This window comes from Triturus cristatus, chromosome 7 (genome assembly GCF_964204655.1).
Source record: "Triturus cristatus chromosome 7, aTriCri1.1, whole genome shotgun sequence".
NCBI lineage: Eukaryota > Metazoa > Chordata > Amphibia > Caudata > Salamandridae > Triturus > Triturus cristatus.
In genome coordinates, this window is record NC_140590.1 from 376,330,290 (window position 1) to 376,350,426 (window position 20,137).

A 20,137-nucleotide genomic window follows, 5' to 3' on the forward strand; every position below is an offset into this window, starting at 1 on the left:
AGTCATCAGCAAAACCTTTCCTCCACTGAGGAAAAACAAACATTGGCAAAGCCAATAGGTCTGGACTATAATTGAAAGTTTAAGACAGACCTAGTGCTTTGCCCATGCTTGTTACCTTATGCCAGTCAGCCTCATAATCGCAAGCAAAAGTTACGCTCAGTAGAGTGTGTCAATGTGTGGTATGTGGAACCTATGTGCAAGTGAATATGATGCCCGGTGCTGCTGTGCGTGACAAGTGTCAAGACTGGCTGCCCAGATCAGGAAAATGAAATAGAATACAAATTTGGAAATGACAGGCAACGCTGAGGAGAGTGAGCGCATGGGGACCTACATTGGAGTTTGGTTTCAGGTTCACAGGACTCCCTTTAGGCTGGCAAAGCAAGACAGAAAAGGTATCCAGCTGCGTTGTGGTTTAAAAACGTATTTTGCTAAATTTATTTTTTCTATTGTGTGTTCTACTAGAAGGTGGGCACATATATTAGTTTTAATCAATGTTTAATGTTAATTTGTAGCTTTTCCTGACTACTAAACTAGCATCAATTTCCATGTCATTTTCATTAGAACTTATTTACGTATTTCTCCTTACTTCTATTCGTTTATTTCTTTCGATACTCTCACTCAGGGAGGACAATGGTCCGAGCCTTTTGGAGAACAAGGAAAGGGCCAGAGAAAAGGTTGATCTCGGGTGAGACCATATCGGTCATCTTTCAAAATTCCTTTTTTGCATACGTAAAGCCCTCGATCTATGCCCATAATTCTCTGATACCCTTCGTAGTTACACTGCTCTTTCTTCGACTAATGACCATGAAACCAGTAGAGGGGTGTCACAAAAGGGGTCCACGTTTCCAATGACTCCATTCCTCCATGGTAGGCATTTGGAGTGACTACCCTCTTCGATCTGTGTCCTGGGCTATTACAATAAAGTTTGCGTTCATAATCTCATAATTGTAGTTACTCCAGAACAAATCTCTAGCCGTTTTCAATGGTGGAACCGCGGCAAAAAGTGGTTAAAACTTGCAAGTTTGTGTGCGTTCTTCTAGTTTTGTAAGTGTGTTTACCCTGCAGCGCATCTAAAGCCACACCTGGAAGCAGATTTAGAGACAGGAAATTGTTCCATACTTTCAGATATTGTTACGCGTAAACCCCATCTATGATTGGAAAAATCAGATCATTCCCCATTCTGTGACTGAGAAAGGAGGGGTTTGCCCTCGTAAATTAACGAATCTGCTCGTCGGGGAAGCGGGGTGCACAAATAAATGTGTGAATGAAGCCTGAAGTGAATGATTTCTACAAGATTAACATGGCCTTAATTACTCAGATCAAGTTCCTCTTATTGACCATAGGGAGAATGAAAGGCTGAATAGGCCCTGGCAGGGATCGAACCCGTGACATGTAGATTACACCCAGTTTTACTCAGTGGATGCCCCGAGCTATCTTGCTGCCTATTGAGCCATCTCATATGAAACGCCAATCTAATTAAACCACGTAAAAGGCATCTTTAACATATTTCCGTGTTTGCTGCAGCAATGCAGACAGTTTGTATTTATTTTAATTTTGTGTTAAGGAAAACAAGGCAATATTTGTGAACCCTGATTTAGAGCACTTAAGAGCAGATAGAGAGAAGCAAATGACTGACTTTTATGGATTTCAGGAAGAGATTAGCTTCTGAGGCCCGCCTCCTGGCGGGGGCCCAGGCATGCATGCCTTGCGCACCATTTCATTTATTAAAGGTGCTGTGCGCACTGCGCAACATGCAACATTCAATTCATGATGAAGTAAGTGAGGGCCCCCCCCACACCACGGGGCTGCGGGGGCCTGTGTTACGTCCGTGGGACAGACTAATGCTTTTTACTTACGACCCCCAATGAAGAGAACTATTGATGTTGGCGAAGTACTCTTTTGCGTAATTTTATTGGAATTGGCCATCTTGTGCGTGTTGCACCGTTTAAATTTTGCCGGTAGGTTTGGCTTTGTATTAGTGCCCATGTATTTTTACACCCTCGTCTTGAGGTGTTTGTATGTTCAACTTTTCTTGGCTTTGTAATAAACCCACTAAACTTTGATTCAGAGTCTGTGTTCCTTTAGTAAGATGGGCAACAGGAATGGTAATGTATAATTAGCAACTGACTTTTCTCCCCTTAACACTTTTAAGCAGGCACCAACGAGCCATCAACCAAGGGTTCCTGAGTAAGTCTCTAGAACGTGGAACCTGGCTCCATCAATGGCTGCACAAAAAGGCAGCAAAAAAGATAGCATTGTACTCTCACACTGAAACGATATACGCTGTTCACAACTCTGTTACTTCTTATTCTGGCATAAAGCACCCCCTCTTTGTATTCTCCATGTGTGGTGTGCAGACCGGCACAGGTTTGATTGCTCAGCCTCCCCCTCTTCTGTTTTCAGAGCTAGATTACGTTTCATTTACGCCATTCAGGTCTCGCCTATGAGCTGGACCTCGCGTCGACTCTTCTAAAACCTATAGTGGGTGTACAGCTCTTCCATTGGTTGGATATATTGTCACTCTTATTTCCTTGCTTCTTATTTGATAGTTATCATTCCTCTTGTTTGGTAAGCCTCTGGCGGGTATCCTCTTTACCAGGCTGACTTGTATCTGTCTACTGCTCACTTTAAGGGAACTATTTTTTGTTCTCTCTTTAAACCGTTCCATACCTGCTAGGTTTTCAGTTAGGTCAAGCAGGATATTTCTTCATTTTCAATGTGTTTGGGTTTGACATTTTAGTGCCTTATTTATGTGTGACTCTTCGAGTGACATTTTATGGTCAGTGGAACAAAGCAGTTACATCTATATAAAGAGATTACTTTTAGAAATCACTAGCTTTTGTGAAATGTACTGTTCTCAAAGGCGCCATATAGGAGCTGCAATAGCACGGGACAGTAGCACATGATGAGGAATACAATGATTGATCAGTTATAAGGCATAAAGACCTGTATCCTGCGGGCCATGGACTAGCAGAGTATGTATAAACTGAAACTGAGAGCCTTTTTCTGCTTCATCCCAGTCTGTCAAGTCAAACACAGAAGCAGCTTATAGCACCTGGGCTCCATGGTCTGGTATAGCCACAAATGCCCCAGTGAGGCCCTAGGAAAGGGAACCAGAGGCACGGGGTGCTAGGAGCAGACCATAGTCTGGTGCCTGGCCCCACAGGCCATCTGTAATGAATCTGCTTTTCACAAAAAGGACACACCCAAACCCTGCGCTCCCCTAAAGAGAGGCAAATGTATCACTGCATCTTTAAATCATACATGTTTGCACAGCACTCCCACTTTGGCGGCTAAAGACAAATTCAGGTGGTTTGAAATAACACACACAATTTTATTAATGAACGGTAGGCCAAATATTTCAGTAAATGCAGATTCATTAGTATAAAATACTTTTAAATGAACAAGTAAAATCAAATGCAAGGACTCTCTCTCTCTTAGAATAAGGCTTGGGGTTTATTACACACTGCTCTCTAAACAAAGGCTGTCTCAGATGCCAAATGCACAATATTCACATATATGTAGCAAACTATAATCTAAATGCATGAATAATACTGATTAATGAACAAGCAGCAAATAACATGAGATATACTGGACGTCCTGCAAGAGATCAGAAAGATATACACAAATATACAGCAGAGGATTACTCTGGATGTGCACCTCTGGTGATCCTGATCGGAAGGGCAGGTTTAGACGCGGACACAAGAAGGGGACAAATTCTGGTTACCTTTCACCCGCATCATTCGCCGGCACGGCCATACCTTACTGACAGAGGTGTCGGGATTACGAGAATAAGATTAATACGTATCTCCTAACACTCAGACGCATGCTGAACTTAATATAGATATGTTGGTAGTACAGGGTGTCTTCTCCTGACTACCACGGTTTTAACATCACTTTATTCACGGTCCTGACGAAGCGCACAGAGGATCCATTTGGGACCCGTCAAATGCGCAAAACATGTTGACCCTTTTCCACTTGCACATCATTTGCACGGACTGAGAGCAGCGGGAACATACTTCTTTCCCCCGAATAATTTGTTGCTAAGGATTAGCTCCAGTCCATTCTGTTTTAATTTATCTTCCGGACCCCGGAATAAAACTACTTTGGGGATCTAGTTAAGTTAATTTTATTATCACACACACACTCACTTACACAGGCCCACACACCCGCATGCACAACTGCGGCACCTCCTAAAAAAGATCTCCGGTAAAGAGCCCTCTCACGGGGCCCGTGGGGGACTGCAGCGCCACCCTCACGAGGAGCAAAGCCCGATGATGAAGCATGACACCCGCAAGGGTGTGTGAGGGCACCAATTCTAAAAGGAGGAATTGCCCTACCTTAACTCACATCCCACCGTATTACTCCTAAGCTGGACACATTAACTCTTAACCAGAATAGGTTGTAGAGGACAATTCTTCTTTTAGGAACAGCCACCATCCATTGTGCTGACATTTCACCTTGGGAGCATTGGCGCTGGACCTTAGCTTTTTCTTCAAACTGCTCCCTGTCCCTCCTTCTTGATATTGTGATTGCTTTGAAATAACACACACAAGTTTATTAATGAACGGTAGGCCAAATATATCAGTAAATGCAGATTCATTAGTATCAAACACTTTTAAATGAACAAGTAAAATAAAATGCAGGGAATCTCTCTCTTTTAGAATAAGGCTTGGGGTTTATTACACAATGCTCTCTAAACAAAGGCAGTCTCAGATGCCAAATGCACAAGATTCAAATATATGTAGCAAACTATAGTCTAAATGCATGAATAATACTGATTAATGAACAAGCAGCAAATAACATGAGATATACTGGACGTCCTGCAAGAAATCAGAAAGATATACATATATATACAGCAGAGGATTACTCTGGATGTGCACCTCCCACACCACAAAGAAAACACCTCAAATGATCAAAGCCACTGGCTAAACATCACAATGGCAATAACCAAAACGTAATACATCACCTGGTGCAAACACTGCATCTTAGCCCACTTCTGGCTGGGGGAGTTCACCGCCAGGGTTCAGAGCTTAGCTACCAGGGTTCATACTCTGAGATAGACACGTCTGCCCTCGCTCGGATTCCAAACTCCCAGTTTCTCAGTCTGCAACCCTCAGCTTTAAACACACTAGATGATTCGCGAAAGACCTCCTCCCAGCGCCAGAGGAATTTTACCAGAACTGGCCAAGTTCCAAACAAGCATCCCCATGGCAGAAAGGAGCTCTCATGTCCCTTCCTCCATTCTCACATTTTCCAGCCTCTATCTTGACGAAGCTCTCACAAGGCCTTCCAGAGTACATTAAACTAAAGCAATCGCTCAGAAAGACCTTGAATGTGAATAACCCAAACAACTTGCAAGCACTGCTACGCACGCAGAAATAAGGCAAAGTCAGACATGAGGCCCTGTAAAAGCCAATAGTCAGAACTCTTAAGCAAGGCAAAGTCAGAAGACAAGAATGACATGAGGCCATGTCAAAGCCAATAGTAAGCACTCATCATTAAGAAGCAAAGTCAGAAAACAAGAATGACATGAGACCATGTCAAAGCCAATAGTAAGCACTCATCAATGTACAACACCGAGCACATGTGTGCACCATCGCTCACAACACTGCACTTCGAAACCAAAGAGAACATTCTAGACCTCTCGCTCCCTCTCACGCTTTCAAATGCATATCCAACACCTTCTATTCTTGGCAAGGCTATTCTACTCTGTGACAGCTCCCACTGAAAGACAGCAAGATTACAAGAAAGAAGAGGAGCAGGCATATGCAGGACCATCTCATATATCCAGGCTAGGGTAAAATAACACACTGAAGTCAGTTAAAATAGTGGTAGTTGAAGGTCATCAGAGGGTGCCAAACCACAAGAGTGGCTTTTTACTACACCATCAGACAATAAGCTGATAGTACACTTGCATTTTTCCACCATGTTATTCATTATGTGAAGGAAATTACATAGGCGGGTTTTCCTCCACATTTAGCACTTCCTCCAGGAATCAGAGAATTGTTAATTACTGCCCACCTCTAGATCAAGCCCCTAGACTGCTGGACTACAAGAGACCTAAGGTACTGTGTGTAAGGAACTCTCGGTTTTTCTCTTGTTACAGACTGGAAAACTCCCAACACCCTCTCCTCCTCCTCCCCATCATCCCTTGTCCTTTCCCTCATCACAATTTCAAATTCATACCCCTTCTTCTCCTTCTCTGGCCCCCAATTCCCTCCATTCATTCTCTCTTCTGGAACCAATAGTTTATTCTCTCCCTCTCCTTCACTTGCTCTTTATTCTTCCAATCTTCCATCTTCGAGCACTGGTCTCGTCAACCCTCTCCATCCTATCTCTTCTTCCTTCCTCCCTTCTCTAGTTTTTCTCCCCTACTTTTGTATGCCTTTCCCTCTCACCCCCTTTTTTGTCTTTCTGCCCCATGAACCTTAGTTTATCTTCCTTCTCCTGCCTCACTCCTCTTCCTCTTTGACTGTCTCCTCACCTACCTCCATTTCCCCCTCCATTTCCCCCTCCTCCTCCTTCCTTCTCTCCCTTCTCCAGTCCTACCCATCCTTTTCTCTGCTTCCTTCATTTCCCTGCTTCGTACCTTAGTCTCTCAGTTCTCAATTTGTCTCTTCCTTTCTCCTCAGTTTCTCTCTCTCAACCAACTTTATCCCCCCATTCTCATTTTCCACCCCCTTCTTCTTTCCCCTCACTCCTTTTTTCCCCCCATCTGTCTTATCTAACTGTTGGCTTCCTTCTTGCATCCTTGTCTCAATTCCCTCGTATCCCCTTCCTCTGTCTCACTAGCTAGCATCCGTCTCCATAATCCTTGTGTTCTCATCTTTGGTAATGTGAACAGCTTTGTGTTATACAATGTTTAGTTGCCAAGTGGCTTTTTACAACGTTTGCCACTATCTATCTATTCTGCCTTTTAACCAACCACACATTGCATTCTGGGATTTGTAGTTTCAATGAGCAGTTGGTGTTTAAATGCCAAAAATGGAAAATGATACTTGCTGCAAACCCTTACGTAGAACTGTTAGAAGGTGTCAACTATGACAACCATTTGGCAGCCAGTAGATATCAAAAGAGGGAAAGAGAAGCATCAAGTAATTTTGACCCCACTCAGCTTCCAGGTGTATGGCAACAAAATCAAAAGAGAGTGTATTTTTGGAGGGATCTCGATAAGAAAAATCTGTAGGACCCTCAACAGCTATTTTCGGTTGATGGTATGTGCTTTTCCATGGTTGTACGACCGAACAATGCAGGAAAATACATCGCATGCCTTAAGCATGCATTTCTCACTGCACATTTTTGTACAACGCATGTTTTTACAACATATGCCATTACCACGCATTGTGTGTGTATATGTATATATATCTATATGGGGATACTTCATAGTTCAGGACATATGTTTGGTGTTTTTCTGCAGTCAAAATGGGTTAAGGGTCCTGCAGTTGTACTATTTTTTTGCAAACAATATATACCGCACAGAGGTTGAAATATTTACCCCGTATCGTGATCCACAGGTGCTATTGCGGTTATATGAGTAATATAGTAGTTACAGTTTTGATCGTGCCAATCACGTAAAACACAAGTCATTTTTATAATACATTCAAGGCGTTTAAAGGTTACAAAATGCCTTGTTATTGTTAAAAAGGGCCCCATAGGTTTTTGGGGGAGACTGTGTGGCCGCCCTCCTTAAATAGAAAGGAAAAGTTGGAAGATGGTGGGTTGGCATAAACATAGCGGATCGGCAAATGGATACATCCCTGTGTTACGAGGCCCTCCGTATTGTAAACTTCGGGCAATCGTTATCTCAAAATAGGGGGAGACTTACTTATGGTGCAGCACGTCTGCTTGGATGTTACCTGACAGGGCTCCCGATGCCGTATTTATTGAACGTCTGCAGTGATTTGCTTAAACAGGTTCATAGACAGAGAAAACAGACTTCTGAAAAATAGACATTTCTATTTTCAAAAACGATGTTTAAATTCTAAATATACCTGGAGACAGGCTGATGAAATACAGATCTGTGGAGAAACTTGGTAGTATGGTTTCATTTTTTTGTATTATCTGTATCGTGTTCATACTCATTGTAAAGTTACTGTATATTGTAGTTACCATGTTTATGAGTGATATATTGACTACTATATTAAATCTCATGGTTTAATAATTATGTAATTTAATGGGGGTGGGTCGGGGCAGGGGGGCCTCTATAACCAGTTCGTTAGATTTTTTTCAATCACAATCAGGTGCCCTTATTAAGGTGGGGGTTATGTGAGGGAAAAGCTCTTGGTACTTGGGGTACAGTTGCTTCTCCTGAGTGGATGATTAGTATTTGGTTTGATGCACGTTTGTTATCCTTTGATGTTGCTTATAGATGGGAATTTTATCTTTTATCAAGGGATTGGTATTTTACCAGATTATTCCATCTCCCTTCAAGTTGTCCAGGTTACTCTTAGCTAGAGGTCTGGATATTTGCTATCAGATAGAGTTCTCGGGGTGTCACTCTCGGAATGATTAGAGTTGATCTCCATTTGTTTGTTTCCTCGGGAACAGCTGTAATCTTAGCTGGTGTTATTTTCAATTTCTCTAGAGGCAATTCAGTGGTTGATGGTTCTTTATGTAAACACATGTTCATCTGGTCACTTGACTCTTTGGAATTTGGTCGTTGAGCCCATTGTGGAAGTTACCCAGATGATAAATCCATTGTTGTTCCTTCTGCGGTAAATTCCTTTCTGAATTGTATTAGCATATTCTAGGGTCCCCAGTATAAGCCATGGAATATCGTTAGGACAGTGTCCTACGGAAACGAAGTGGTTACTCATTTTCATTGTAGACTTTTTGCACTTGATGTTGCTTCTGTGCTTACAGATGCAAGTTTTGACCTTTCTACAGGTCATTCAAATATAGCGCAGGTTACAGGGAGATGTGATTATGTATACAACATGGAAGCAGTTACGGTTGGTATGTTTCCTTAGTGTCCACTTTAGATTACTCTTAAGGTCTATTGTTTTCATTGCTGTTGTCAAGTGGCATACTGAGCAATGGCCACAAGGGTAGTGGCCCACTACAGGGGGAAGGCCCCACGCTGTGGTGATAGTATCCTGTTTCGTCTCTTTTCTTTATGTCAAGTGTGGACTAGCAATGTCTTTTATGCATTATATTATGTTGTTTACCTGTCTGATTATTAAATAGTTGGAGGTGTGAATATTCTACTAACTTGGAGTGTTTCTATTGTTTATGTAATATTGGTCTTGTATCACTGTACTTTTATTAGCTCAAGCTTCCTAAACCGATGTGTCCCTGTGATGACTGTTTCTTATCATATTTTAGCATGTGCTTTAATGGTTTTAACACTTGAAACCAAATATAGATTATTTTGATTTGATTTGACTAGCCTGTTTTTTATGCTTTTTTCATTCTTGTAGGCAAACCGTGGTTTTGGCCAATTGAAAATGCCTGTATTGATAATGTTCCAATGTTTCTGGACTAGCTTCTTCATATGATTAGATGTTGAGCTGAATGTTACACAGGTCAGTAGTTCTTGATTTTCCGTCCTTGGTATATCTTGTAGCAATATGTCCCTGTGCTGGATTTTTAGCTCCTTTGTAACATTTCTTTACAATAGTTGTAGGGTAATTCCTGGACTCCAATTTATTGGTTAATGCTTTTGCCTGTTCTTTGAAATTAATATTAATGCGGCAATTGCTTCTTAAGTGTGTGACTATAGGGTACGTCCTCTTTTTAGGGGACATGGTTGGAAGCTCTTGAATAGAAGAAGGTTATTTTTATCTGTTGGTTTGTGGTAAGTTTTTGTACACAGGTGGTTGTCTTCTCCAAAGATGGTAATATCCAGAAGGATAGATTGGTCTTGCTCACATTGCTGGTGAAGTTAAGATAACTATCTAGTTTATTGATTCATATAAGAAACTGGTGCACAGCCTCCTCGGTGCCTCTCCATACGATCAAGATGTTGTCAATAAATGGCTTCCATAGTGCAGTATGTTCAGCGATGGGGTTGTGGTCGCATAGGATGTGTTTTTCCTCAAAGTCACTCACGTACAAACCGGCCAGACTTGGGGCGAAAGTGCTGCCTGTGCACTTTCAGATACATTGTTTCATTGTATTTAGAATGGTTCTGTGTTAGCGCCAAACTACAACATTCCAAGACAAAGTGTCGCGGTGTTTGGAATTTCCAGTCTGTCTTGAGTATTTTTTCAATCATGTCTAAGGTTGCATCTTGTGGTAGGCTTGTGTACAGGCTCTCTATATCGAGGCCTATCAGTAGATTTTCTTCTGGGTCAAAAGTTAGATTCTCCAACAGTCTTAGGATATTTCTTGTTTCCTTAAGGTAAGTAGGCTTTTTTTTTTACCAATGGTCTTACAAAGAAGTCAGCAAATGGTAACAAAGGTTTGAGTACAGTGCCTATACCTGATTGGCCGGCCGGATGGTGGTACTCTTTCCATGTGCATTTTTGGCAAGGAGGAAAAATATGGCATTATTGGCTACTTGGTGCATATGAAATCTGCTTCTCTTTTTTTTTTTTTAGATCCAGTTCAGTACTTTTGCCTCTTCGGCCATATTAATGATCATTCTTTTCAATCTTCCTCTGTGATTACTCGGTAGTACCTAGTATCGTTCAGCAGATCCATGCATCGTCTATCATAGTCGATTTTGTTCAATAGTACAATCCCTCCACTTTTATCAGCTGGTTTCACAACTAAATCTGGATTATTGGCCAAGGTTTTGTATTGTATTGTAATTGCATTTATATAGCGCTTACTACCCCTAACGAGGCGTCAAAGCGCTTTTTCGGCGAGTAGCACGCTACTCCGGGATCCACAGAGGATTAGTGTTTAACTAGTATAGTGAACCATGCAAGTAAATTTTAAGTGGTGGATAGGTTAGTCAGTTATTTGGATTCGGAAGGATAGAAGAGGAAAAAAAAAAAGGTTTGTATTTATATAGCGCTTGTTACCCCTGATGGGGTGTTGAAGCACGATACTCCGGAAACCCATAAAGGATTAGTGCTGAATTAGTATGGTGAAATATGAAAGTAATTTGAGTGGTGGATATTAGTCAGTTATTTGGAGTGAGAAGGGTAGCGGAGGGATAAAAGGGAAGAAAGGTTATCGTCTCCTGATTTACGTTGAGTACACCCTTATCGTTTGAGCCGCCACCAATGTTTGGGAGGGGGAGAGGGGGACTGGGGCTTTGGTTGTTCATTTCTGGTTTTTGTTTCTTGGGGATATAATGTACTTCGGATGTATGACGTTACAACGCGTGCTGTTACAACGCATGCTGTTACAATGAAACTGTTACAACGCAAGTGGATTTACAACGCATGCCATTACAACGCAAGTCTTTACATCGACTTGCGCTAGATGGCATGCTAACATTAGAAAAGTGTAATTTACTATTCCAACTCCAGTCCACTTAACAGTAGGGAAGGTGTTGGGATTGTAAACTACACTATTTGTAATGTTAGCACGCCATCTAGCGCAAGTCGATGTAAAGACTTGCGTTGTAATGGCATGCGTTGTAAATCCACTTGCGTTGTAACAGTTTTGTTGTAATGGTAGTGCGTTGTAAAAGTTGCGTTGTATAGGTTGTTCCCCATGTACCTCATATTGCTCCTGCAAAAACAACAATTGATGGACAGAATGCAGAACAATGTCATACATTCACCCCAGTACAGAGATCTGGGCCTAAATCCATCGTTTTTTTGCTCACCATGCCATTCCAGTTTGAACCCAGCCATATGCAAATCAGTCTTGGCCCTGTGCCTCATGGGAACAGTCCAGCCCGAACTGCCAAGCCAGGTCCTCCCTGGACTGGAAACAAGCATCCTAGGACCGGTTTCGGGGTTTCACCCCTCTTCAGCCAGGATAGCTTGATTCCAGTGGCATGGAGAGCACGGGACTCACGTCTGAGCATACCCGTCCCACTCGGGGTGACAAATGCAAAAACAACAATTGATGGACAGAATGCAGAACAATGTCATACATTCACCCCAGTACAGAGATCTGGGCCTAAATCCATCGTTTTTTTGCTCACCATGCCATTCCAGTTTGAACCCAGCCATATGCAAATCAGTCTTGACCCTGTGCCTCATGGGAACAGTCCAGCCCGAACTGCCAAGCCAGGTCCTCCCTGGACTGGAAACAAGCATCCTAGGACCGGTTTCGGGGTTTCACCCCTCTTCAGCCAGGATAGCTTGATTCCAGTGGCATGGAGAGCACGGGACTCACGTCTGAGCATACCCGTCCCACTCGGGGTGACAAATGCAAAAACAACAATTGATGGACAGAATGCAGAACAATGTCATACATTCACCCCAGTACAGAGATCTGGGCCTAAATCCATCGTTTTTTTGCTCACCATGCCATTCCAGTTTGAACCCAGCCATATGCAAATCAGTCTTGACCCTGTGCCTCATGGGAACAGTCCAGCCCGAACTGCCAAGCCAGGTCCTCCCTGGACTGGAAACAAGCATCCTTGGCAGTTCGGGCTGGACTGTTCCCATGAGGCACAGGGTCAAGACTGATTTGCATATGGCCATGTCTAAACTGGGGTGGTGTAGTGGGCAAAAAAACGATGGATTTAACCCAGATCTCTTGACTGGGGGAGAATGTATGCATTGTCAGCATTCCGTCCATCATTTGTTTGTTGTAACGCTTTTCGCCCTAAGTGGGATGGGTATTCCCAGACGTGGGACCCGTGCTCACTACGCCACTGGAGTCAAGCTATCCTGGCTGATGACGGCTGATAGCCAGAAACCGGTCCTAGGATGCTTGATTCCGGTCCAGGGAAGACATGGCTTGGCAGTTCGGGCTGGACTGTTCCCATGAGGCACAGGGTCAAGACTCATTTGCATATGGCCATGTCTAAACTGGGGTGGTGTAGTGGGCAAAAAAACGATGGATTTAACCCAGATCTCTTGACTGGGGGAGAATGTATGCATTGTCAGCATTCCGTCCATCATTTGTTTGTTGTAACGCCTCATATTGCTCCTTACAGTTGAGTGTTAGATAGTACCCCATTGCAAAAGAAAGATGGGAGATCCAACGCAACTTGCTTGGGTTTACACAATGGATACTGGAGATTGACCCGACCCCTCATGCGTAAGAAACTGTACCCTCTATTAGTGCATGTCCGATATGATAAGGGACCGGCGATGGGATACTAGGCGACACCCCCTTCTCCTGATGACATGTCTACCGCTCACTGCGATGAGCGACTTAATGGTTCTATCTTTAATGAGGTACTTGCAAAATTTTCAATAATCACAAGTGTGACAAAAAAAGAGAAGAAAGGTTTGCATTCATGTAGCACCTGTTACCCCTGATGGGTGTTGAAGCGCTTTTCTGGCGAGTAGCACGCTACTCCAGAACCCATAAAGGATTAGTGTTGAAAATTAGTATAGTGAAGTACGAAGTAATTTGAGTGGTGGATATGTTCAGTTATTTAGATAGAGAAGGGTAGGTTGCGGGATAGAAGAGGGAAAGAGGTTTGTATTTATATAGAGCTTGCTACCCCTTGATGGGGTTTTGAAGTGCTTTATTGGTGAGTAGCACGCTACTCTGGAACCCTTAAGGATTAATGTTGAACTAGTATGGCGAAATATGAAAGTAATTTGAGTGGTGGATATGTTAGTCAGTTATTTGGATTGAGAAGGGTTGGGGAGGGGTAGAAAAGGGAAAAAGGTTTGCATTTATATAGCGCTGGTACCCCTGATGGGGTGTTGAAAAGCTTCATTAGCGAATAGCACACTACACTGGAACCCATAAAGGATTAGTGGTGAATTAGTATAGTGGAATATGGAAATTGAGAAGTGAACATGCTAGTCTGTTATTTTGATTGAAAAGGATAGTGGAGGGACAGAAGAGTGAGATTTTTTTTTTTTAAGGTTATAGAAGTAGGAGGAGGCTTTTGGATGAGTAAAAAGGGGTTTTAGAGGGGAAGAGTCAGAGGGGAGAGTTTATAAAGGTTTGTTTTGGACGATCGGTATAGTAAAAAAGAGGTGTCAGATGATGCAAGGAGGGGTAGAGTAGGAGAGTCTAGAAACGGTTATTTTGGGAATCATAGTCGTGGTATGGGGTTTGGGATAAATGAGAGAGTGGATGTAGAGAATATATTGATAGAAGTATAGGGTGAGAGATAGGGTAGTGCATTGGAAAGAGTAGTAGAAACAAGTTTGAGATGAGTCAGAAGGTTGGGCCAGAAATATATAGTATAGGCTGAGAAATAGAAGAAAGTGTTAAATATATAGATCCATAATTACATTGAAAGTATATAGATGCATAAAGGAGGTAAGTATATATAGATTAAAGATATTGATAGAGGTACAGGATGAGAAATAGGGTAGTGTATTGAATATGCTTTTTCAGGAGAAAGGTAACAGACACACAGATCCAAGCACATGGAAGGTACATAGATGCACAATGGAAGTAAGTACATGTAGCCTAAATATGATTTGTATTTATTTATTTATTTACCACAACATAATTATTCTACATGTTTATACTAAGCAATACACAAAGGTAGGTACATATCTATAGTGAAAATAAATGCTTATATACAGAGGAATATGCTGTAAATTCCTGTTTGCGTATGGTGCTTATGTGGGGAAAAGTTAATTCTTGGGTAGTTATCTGAAGATAACGTGGTTGTCGGTAGATCTTATGTTGGGCGGTAAAGAGTTCCATAGTTTGGCTGAACAGAGAAGGATGTGCCACCCATGTTTTTTTTCTTGTATCTTGGGATTTTGAGGCGAGATGCCCCTTTAGAGCGTAGGTTCCTTTGTTGAATGTGTTTGGTGATTTTATTCCTGATGAAGAGCGGTCCCATTCCATGTATTGCTTTGTGGGTGATACAAAGTAGCTTGAACGTGGATCTTCTGGCAACCGGTAAACAATGCAGGGCTTTCAAAGAAGGTGAGATGTGGTCTCGCGGTTTGATATGCAAGAGTAGTCTGGCAGCCAGGTTCTGAATCCGTTGTAGTCTTTTCATGGTTGTTAAAGGTGATCCGCGGTAGAGGCTATTGGCGTGATCAAGTTTGGACAGAACAAGGGAGATGGTAGCGTGGACATTGTGTGGAAAACCCAAATATGGGAAAATTAGTCGCAGCGTTTTTATAGTGACAACGCTTAATCTTGCAAGTTTGTCCACTCGGGCATTCATCGACAGCTTGTAGTCCATGGTCATTCTGAGGTTTCTTACTTCCTTCAATGATTTAGGTGGTGATCCCAGTTCATCAGGCCAGGCGGCAAGCGGGTCGTAATGTTTCCAATTGCCACACATGAGTATTTCCATTTTTGAAGCATTCAATTTGAGATGGCTCCAAGTCATCCACTGATCCACAGCTCTGAGACAACTGAAAATTGGGGATTTTTCAATGTCTTTGGGGCATTCCAGTTGAAGGAGTATTTGCGTGTCATCTGCATAGTTATAGAACGTGAGGTGAAATTGATTGATCAGTACCGGTAATAACTTCATGTAGATGTTGAAAAGCATGGGCGAGACATAGAACCTTGAGGGACCCCTACTTTTGTGGAGTATGGTTTGGAAGAGAAAGGTGGGGTATGGATGATATTAGTTCTGTTTCTAAGGTAGGACGCGATCCAGTCTAGAGCAGTTCCCTCTTTGCCGGCTTCATAGAGTCTTTGTTTCAGAGTGTCATGGTCAACCGTGTAAAAGGCAGCCGAGAGGTCCAAGAGTAGTAGCGCAGCAACCCCGCTGCGGTCAACTGTATTCTTCAGGTCATCCCAGATGGCAAGGAGGGCAGATTCAGTGCCTCTTCACGGATGGAATCCTGTTTGGAAGTCTGAAAGTATGTCATTCTCTTCAATGAATTGTGACATCTGCTCTTTCTATCAGTTTGCCCAGGAAAGGTCCATTTGTAAGGGGTCTGTAGTTGTCAGGGTTCAGTGGGTACAAGTTTGTTTTCCTCAGTAAAGGGCGTACATGTAATTTTTTGAGTTCTTCAGGAAATATTCCGGTAGTTAAGGAATCGTTGATGAGTCTTCTTACTGGAGTGGCAGCAGAGGTTGTTAAAAGAATTGTCTTGAAAGTTTGTGGTGGACAGGGGTCCGAAGGGCTGCCGACAGGCCTGCTTGCAGTGACCAGGTCCATGCATTCATCGTGTGAGATCTGTTGGAAGGAACAGAGAGGCTGGGTTACAGTATTCTAGGATTGTTGTTTTGTACAGGGGTTAGTACTGGTGCTTTGTTTCTGTTTTAAGTAGGAGTCCAATGTGTTTGCTTTGTCTGTGTAATGATTTGCCAGTTTGTCTGTGAAATCTTGAGTAACAGGATGAGTTCCTTCTAGGCAATTTGGTTTGCGAAATTCATTGTGTATTTTATAGAATTCTTTATTTGCACATTTAGCATTTTGAATTCTGTCTGAATAGTACCTTTTCTTAGCTTTTTTGATAGCTGACCTGTATTATCTGTTAATTTTTTGTAGGTGAAGTTTGTCTTGTTTGGCGTTTGTTTTGAGCCAGGCACGTTGCAGCTTTCTAATTTGTTGTTTTATGTATTTTATTTCTAAGTTTCTCCAAGGCGCTTTTTTTCTTTTGTGCTGTTGTGTGGTTTTGAGTGGTATCAGGATGTCAAAAGCTTCCTGCAGCCGCTCATATAGATTTTGAACCGAAGTTATTGTTTCCAGATTTGTACTTGATGTTAGTTGTGTTTCCAAGTGTTCCAAATGGAGTTAGTTCCACGGCCGATAGGTGGATGGATGTAAGCTAGTTTTAGGTGAGTCCCTTAGTGTTGTTTTATGTTGGAAAGCAAGCAAGTGGTGGTCTGACCATGTGACTGGAGTTATAGTTTGAAAGGTAACTAGTTCAGTATTAGCAAAATGACATCTAGGATATGTCCAGCGATGTGTGTGGGTTTGTAGACAATCTGATGCAGGTTCAGTGCCTCTAGGCCAGTGATTATTGTTTTTGGATGGGTCATATTGGGTTTGTCAAACCAAATGTTGAGGTCACCCAAAATGCATAAGTTGGAGTGCATTGTTATCAGGTTTGAAACTGTGTCTAGAAGTGCGTCTGGGAATGTCGCCTTGCTAGGTGGAGGTCTGTAAAGGAGCAGGAAGTTACAGGATGAAGACGGTGTAGTATTGCATCTTGTTAGAAGAGCCTCACAATTCTTTATGGAGATGTCGTCAACTTTAGTGATATGTAATGTTTGCCTGAACACAACAGCTAGACCACCTCCTTTTTTGCCTATACGATTTTGGGTGATCGTTTGATAGCCTAGAGGAATGACTTCATGCAGAACTGGAGCCATATTATCTCCCAACCATGATTCAGTTATGAATAGTATGTCTGGTTTTGGATCTGTGAGAAGGTCGTAGATGCGATGTTTGTTTTTGGAGAGGGATCGAGCATTTATTAGTAGACAGTTTAGAGAATGGCCTTTGGTGATAGTGAAACTTAGTGTGAACAAGTGAACAGTATTGTCTGTGTTTGTAGCAGGTGTGTTTTTAGTGCTGGCATTTGCTTTTAGGATAGCAATCGTGTAGCTGTTCTGTATCATTTTCCTCATCCAGTATGCTAAGGAGGCATTTTGATGGGTCTGCGTGTGAATGTGGTGGAGATGGTGTTTGAGAGTGAGTTGGTGTGCTGTGTTGTTTTCGTGGTGTAACATTGTTGTGCAGTAGACATGGGGAAGCAAAGTTGTGAGGTGTTGCACGTCGCTTATGTTTGTGTGTGTTTATGGCGGAAGGTTTATGAGTCAGGGGTGTTGGTGCAGCATGTGGGTCATGTAGTAAGGTTCCAAATTGTCTAATGGATGAGAGGCGGTTAGAAGAGAGTTGCTGTGTTGCTGTATCCGTGTTAGGTGTGGTGGAAGAGAGAAAGCATGGCATTGGAGTTTGTTCCTTTGTGTGGTTTGAAAGGTGGGTGTATGTTTGTATTTTGAGATGGTAAGTATTTTGACGTGTTGCGCTTTGACGATCTTGTTGTGCTGGTGTGTGTGATATGTTTTGTTTTTGAGGAGTAGTGAAAAGGGGTGCTGGTGTATTCATTTCATGCAATGGATTTGGTTGTATAGTATTGTTTGTGAGAGGAGGTTGTAAGGTAGACGGGGTGGTGATGTATTTATGAGTAGAGTGTATGTTGTGTGTAGTAGGGAATGAAGTAGAGGTAAGAGTGTTTGTCTTAGGCTGGTTTGTTACATGAGTTAAAAAGTGTGGTGGTGTGCAGTGTGTGTGATGTGCGTTAGTGTTATTATGGTAGTAGGGAGAGGAGGGTGTTGGTTGGACAAATGATGGAAGGATGAATATATGTTTGTTAGTGATAAAAGGTGGTCTGTTAGGAGTAATTAGAGCAGGGAGTGTTGTCTGGATGGGATGTAGTTATGTATGGTGTTGAATGGGGTTGTGTTAGTGATGAGTGGATTGGTTAGTGGTATAGGATAGAGTTGTGTATTTTTTGTAGGTGATGGTGGGTATGTGTGGTAGTTGGGATAGAAGGGTGTATAGATGTGGTTTGGTTGGGTTTGTAGTGCATGCTGGTACATTGGTCCATGCATAGGGTTGTGTGTGGTGTACATTTGGTGTGAATGTGTTACTATTTTTGTGGATGGTGTGGGGAAGCTATTACTGCTATTACTGAATGTGAACATGGGCAGCATTTCTGGCCCTAGTCCCGACCAGTCTTGAACAGGCTCAAACAGGTAATTGCCCTTGTCCTCTCCGCCCTTGTCCTCGACGCCCGGACTGAGACACCCAAAGCCTCAGCCTTTTATAGCCCTAGTAATCAGGGGACCACTTCAGCCAATGGTAACCCTAGCCCTAACCCTATCCAATCACAACACTAGTCCTAAAATCTAGAACCAATACAAGACCAAGACCTTACAGCCAATCTCAGCCCTAGTCCAAGCACCCAATAACTTTCAAAAACCCTGATCTCTACGTCCCATAGAGGCCCTAGCCCTACCAGTAGTCCCAACCCAAGTCCAAGCAACCAATGGCAAAGGAAGCCCTAGTCCCTACTTCCAATAGAAAGCCCAACCCTGCTCTTAGTACCACACCTAGTCCAGCAACCAATCACACCAGAAGCCCTAATCGCTATTTCCAATTAAAGGCCTAACCCTAGGCCTAGTCCCACCCTAGTCCCAACAACCAATAACACAGGAAGTCCTAGTCCCTACTTCCAATAGAAATCCTAACCCTAGCCCTAGTCCCAACCCTACATTGATTGAATCACAGACCCAGAAACCAATCAGAACCCTCAAATACCCAACCAATGAGGACACTAACCCTAATCCAATAGAAACATCAGATACAACCACCAATCAGTGTATACATGTACCAAACACTAGCAGACTATATAAGGTCCCAGCGACCTCAGACAAGGTTTGCTGGCCAGGGAGTTGGGAGCTGCTTCTCTTGTTCAGAATCTCCTAGGAGACAGACAGGCTCAATCCACACTTTGGACTTATGCAGGTAAGGGCCTAATTTGTCCACTGACAATAGCGTTTGTATAAAACTTTACTCCCTCTCCTGGCCAAAAAACGAAGTGCACAGTCCCTATTAAACACAGTTTAAATGGCACACAGAAGATCACTGCTGCCTCAGAGCACCCTCTGATGTAGAATATCCCTGTTGCTAGGGGGGAGGGGAGGAGGGGCTGGTTTCACTGTCTTGTTAACACAAAATGGTGTCTGGGGTGCACTGCTTAACATACAGGTCTTAACACAGAGACAAGGGGAAATTTGGTGGAAAACTACAGAAATTTAGGACTGCAAATCCCACAATTCAACATGTTAAATGGAAGCAATCATGGGCAGGAAAAACCACAAGTTTGAACACAAAACAGGTAATTAAATATGCAATCACGGGCAGGTTAAAACTACAATTTTAAACTGTAACAACCACAGGCAAAGACAGTAATCACAGATAGGGAAAATGGGTTTTTAACTTTTTTAGGAAAGAGACAGCACTAGTCTACCTCCTTACCACTTCCTGGACTCTCCTCACTGCAATCTGGGGCACAGGTAGGCTGAAACTCACACGATGGAGGAGAATGATTTGGGGTGCACCCAGCAAAGCCTTAAGGGGCCTGGGCGGGTGTGAGGGGAGGGCTCAGAGTTGCCTGGGAGCTGAATAGCCAATCACCAGTCCTAGGTCTGC